This window comes from Elaeis guineensis, chromosome 1 (assembly GCF_000442705.2).
Source record: "Elaeis guineensis isolate ETL-2024a chromosome 1, EG11, whole genome shotgun sequence".
NCBI lineage: Eukaryota > Viridiplantae > Streptophyta > Magnoliopsida > Arecales > Arecaceae > Elaeis > Elaeis guineensis.
Genome location: NC_025993.2, coordinates 109436774 through 109442086, shown reverse-complemented (window position 1 = coordinate 109442086; position 5313 = coordinate 109436774).

Sequence of the window (5313 nt, the reverse complement as noted above, 5' to 3'; positions counted from 1 at the left end):
TATTGCGCCACGCCTTGAGCACCGTTCCACTGCAGGTTCCAAAAAAGCCTCTTCGGATCATCTCGATTTGAAAAGACTCCGGCGCACGCACATTAAATGCTAAAATATCTGAGGACGATCGCGTGCGGACATCGAGGGAGCAACTTCGGCTGTGACAATCTTTCTGTACTTCCTTCATTCGAAATTCAAACTCGAAAGTAGGGGGACTGGTGTTGGGTATAAAATACCCTCAGTCGAAGTTCTTAACAGGATTGACCCTCCCAAGACTCCTCCGACTTTCGACCGCAGATGGTATCTCCCCGAACTTCTCCAACAGCCGGATTCCCACAGTGCTGACTGAATTCCCCCAACGGATGAACTCCCACTACACCACCCGAGCTCCTTCAACATGAGTTCCCCCAGTTATCTATTAAACCACCTTAAGCGCTCACTAAGCTCCGCCGCCAGCCGACTTTCTACGACTATCAGCTGCTCCCCGAATCCCTTCCAGACTTCTTCCAGCCAGGTTCAACTCCAATCCGAACTACCCCAGACTCCGCCAATGGCTAAACTTCTCCAACGGTAGATTCCTACAACTACCAGATTTCAGTCCGGACTCCTACGGGAGCCGGATCTCGTCCCCGACCTCGACTGCGAAAAGGATTCGCTCGGACTCCTACGGGAGCCGGGCTCCGTCCTCGACCCCGATTGCTGGTAAACTTCGTCCCGACTCCTACGAGAGCCGGACTTCGCCCCTGACTTTGATTGCAGGTAGACTTCGCCCGGGCTCCTACGGGAGCCAGATCTCGTCTCCAGCTCCAGCTGCGGGAAGACTCAGCCCAGACTCCTACGGGAGTCGGGCCTCGTTCCCAATTTCGGCTGCACAAGGACTTCGCCCGGACTCTTACGGGAGCTGGGCTCCACCCACGACTTCACTTACAGGTAAACTTCGTCCGGACTCCTAAGGGAGCCAGACTTCATCCCTGACTTTGATTGCAGGTAGACTCAGTGCGGACTCCTACGGGAGCCGGATCTCGTCCCCGACCTCGACTGCGGAAAGGCTTCGCCCGGACTCCTACGGGAGCCGGGCTCCATCCTCGACCCCGATTGCTGGTAAACTTCGTCTGGACTCCTATGGGAGCCAGACTTCGCCCCTGACTTTGATTGCAGGTAGACTCAGCCCGGACTCCTACGGGAGCTGGATCTTGTCCCCGACCTCGACTGTGGAAAGCCTTCGCCCGGACTCCTATGGGAGCAGGGCTCCGTCCTCGATCCCGATTGCTGGTAAACTTCGTCCGGACACCTACGGGAGCCGGACTTCGCCCCTGACTTTGATTGCAAGTAGACTTCGCCCGGGCTCCTACGGGAGCTAGATCTCGTCTCCAGCTCTAGCTGCGGGAAGACTCAGCCCGGACTCCTACGGGAGCCGAGCCTCGTTCCCAATTTCAGCTGCACAAGGACTTCACCCGGACTCCTACGGGAGCCGGGCTCCACCCACGACTTCGCTTACAGGTAAACTTCATCCGGACTCCTAAGGGAGCCGGACTTCATCCCTAACTTTGATTGCTGGTAGACTCAGCCCGGACTCCTACGGGAGTCGGATCTCGTCCCTGACCTCAACTGCAAAAAGGCTTCTCCCAGACTCCTACGGGAGCCGGGCTCCGTCCTCGACCTCGATTGCTGGTAAACTTCGTCCGGACTCCTAAGGGAGCCGGACTTCATCCCTGACTTTGATTGCAGGTTGACTCAGCCCGGACTCCTACGGAAGCCGGATCTCGTCCCCGACCTCGACTGCGGAAAGGCTTCGCCCGGACTCCTACGGGAGCCGGGCTCCGTCCTCGACCCCGATTGCTGGTAAATTTTGTCCGGACTCCTACGGGAGCCGGACTTAGCCCCTGACTTTGATTGCAGGTAGACTTCGCCCGGGCTCCTACGGGAGCCAGATCTCATCTCCAGCTCCAGCTGCGGGAAGACTCAGTCCGGACTCCTACGGGAGTCGGGCCTCATTCCCAATTTCGGCTGCACAAGGACTTCGTCCGGACTCCTACGGGAGCCGGGCTCCACCCACGACTTCGCTTACAGGTAAACTTCATCCGGACTCCTAACGGAGCCGGACTTCATCCCTGACTTTGATTGTAGGTAGACTCAGCCCGGACTCCTACAGGAGCCGGATCTCATCCCCGACCTCGACTGCGGAAAGGCTTCGCCCGGACTCCTACAGGAAATGGGCTCCGTCCTCGACCTCGATTGCTGGTAAACTTCGTCCGGACTCCTAAGGGAGCCGGACTTCATCCCTGACTTTGATTGCAGGTTGACTTAGCCCGGACTCCTACGGGAGTCGGATCTTGTCCCCGACCTCAACTGCGGAAAGGCTTCGCCTGGACTCCTACGGGAGCCGGGCTCCGTCCTCGACCCCGATTGCTGGTAAACTTCATCCGGACTCCTATGGGAGCCGGACTTCGCCCCTGACTTTGATTGCAGGTAGACTCAGCCCGGACTCCTACGGGAGCCGGATCTTGTCCCCGACCTCGACTGCGGAAAGGCTTTGCCCGGACTCCAACAGGAGCCGGGCTCCATCCTCGACCCCGATTGCTGGTAAACTTCATCCGAACTCCTACGAGAGCCGGACTTCACCCCTGACTTTGATTGCAGGTAGACTTCGCCAAGGCTCCTACGGGAGCCAGATCTCGTCTCCAGCTCCAGCTGCAAGAAGACTCAGCCCGGACTCCTATGGGAGCCGGGCCTCGTTCTCAATTCTGGCTGCACAAGGACTTCGCCCGGACTCCTACGGAAGCCGGGCTCCACCCACGACTTCGCTTACAGGTAAACTTTGTCCGGACTCCTAAAGGAGCCGAACTTCATCCCTGACTTTGATTGCAGGTAGACTTCGCCCGGGCTCCTATGGGAGCCAGATCTCATCTCCAGCTCCAGCTGCGGGAAGACTCAGCCCGGACTCCTACAGGAGCCGGGCCTCGTTCCCAATTTCGGCTGCACAAGGACTTCGCCCGGACTCCTACGGGAGCCGGGCTCCACCCACGACTTCGCTTACAGGTAAACTTCGTCCAGACTCCTAAGAGAGCCGGACTTCATCCCTGACTTTGATTGTAGGTAGACTCAGTCCGAACTCCTACGGGAGCCGGATCTCGTCCCCGACCTCGACTGCAGAAAGGCTTCGCCTGGACTCCTACGGGAGCCGGGCTCCGTCCTCGACCTCGATTGCTGGTAAACTTCGTTCGGACTCCTAAGGGAGCCGGACTTCATCCCTGACTTTGATTGCAGGTTGACTCAGCCCGGACTCCTACGGGAGCCGGATCTCGTCCCCGACCTCGACTGCGGAAAGGCTTCACCCGGACTCCTACGGGAGCTGGGCTCCATCCTCGACCCCAATTGCTGGTAAACTTCGTCCGGACTCCTACCAGAGCCGGACTTTGCCCTTGGCTTTGATTGCAGGTAGACTTCGTTCGGACTCCTACGGGAGCCAGATCTCGTCTCCAGCTCCAGCTGCGGGAAGACTCAGCCCGGACTCCTATGGGAGCCGGGCCTCGTTCCCAATTTCGGCTGCACAAGGACTCTGCCCGGACTCCTACGGGAGCCGGGCTCCACCCACGACTTCGCTTACAGGTAAACTTCATCCGGACTCCTAAGAGAGCCAGACTCCATCCTTGACTTTGATTGCAGGTAGACTCAGCCCAGACTCCTATGGGAGCCGGATCTCGTCCCCGACCTCGACTGCGGAAAGGCTTCGCCCAGACTCCTACGGGAACCGGGCTCCATCCTCGACCCCGATTGCTGGTAAATTTCGTCCGGACTCCTAAGGGAGCCGGACTTCACCCCTGACTTTGATTGCCGGTAGACTTCGCCCGAGCTCCTACGGGAGCCAGACCTCGTCTCCAGCTCCAGCTGTGGGAAGACTCCGTCCAGACTCCTATGGGAGCCGGACCTCGTCCCCGACTTCTACTGAAGGAAGACTCCATCCGGACTCCCGCGAGAACCAGACTCCAAGCTCCTCTCAGACGGGTGGCTAGCCACCTCTCTCCGTCAGACACCCCAGCCGAACTCCGGCCGATAGGCCTGGACCCCCTGGCAGGCCGCAGCAACAGCCACGACTCTGCTCCACCTCCTGCGACAGATTTCATGCGGCTCCATCACCCCCGGCAGGCCATAATAATGGCCACGATTTTGCTCCACTTCCTGCGATGGATACCGCGCGATTCTTCCATTCTTTGGCAAGTCGCGATAACGGACGCCGCTCCGCTCCCCGTGGCAGACTCCACGTGGCACGCCCCGGTGATAGCCATGGGTCCACTCCACTACTCTCCGCAACAAACTCCTCCTGACTCTGGGCGGCCCACTGCCAGACAGTTACAGACATCGCTATCAGTTTGTTGCCCCCTCCGTCTATAAAAAGGGACCCCAGATACGTTATTCTCTAAGCTCTCACTTTTACCTAGAAACTCTGCTAAAATTTTCGTTCGAGCACTGCATTCTTGTTGAGGCAGAGAACTGACTTGAACGTCGGAGGGTCTTGTCGGAGCAACCCCACCTTCGGTTTAGACTTCTTTTGCAGGTCCCGGCGGCGACCGCGACCCCCACAACTCCAGCTTCTCCGACGCAGATAGATTTTTGCACCAACAATAATCATCAAACTTACAGTCCAGTGTCATTAGTATAAACTAAGTAATCAACTATATTGGTGTAAAGTCAGCTATCGTGCTAAAAAAATTGATAACAAGATGCTACTATGAAGGCTAAATTTAAGTAGGGCAAGCACATCAGATGGGTTTTGCAGAATATTGAAAATCCGAAGAAAGAACCACCTGATAACCATGTCAAATCCAAGTGAATGTGGATAGCAAAAAACAGAAGCATCTTCTTACAGATAAATAAGAGGAGCAAAAGACCAAGACACTACCAAAGACAAATTGTCACATATCGACATTCATGACTCCTAAGGAAAATGACAACATAAGAAAAGGATTACACATAATAAAGTACTTTTTAAGTTTTCTCATATGTGTATGTATGTGTGCAACATTCATGACTAATAAGAAAAATGACAAAAAAGAATAAAACACTTAGTTTCGTCCTGTGTGTGCATGTGATTTTTTCATGTGTGTTTATGCGGCATTCTTGACTCATAAGAAAATGCCAAAACAAAATAAAATATTTTAAAGATTTTTTCGTGTGTGTATGTGTGTCTCATGTGTGTGTGAGCGCAACACTCATGTTGGATAAGAAAATAATAAAATAGAATAGTTATCAGGGGTTAAATTTAGATAATGATTTCTGAGCAAGGACTCATTTTATCAATTTACCTAACGAATGCAATAAGAA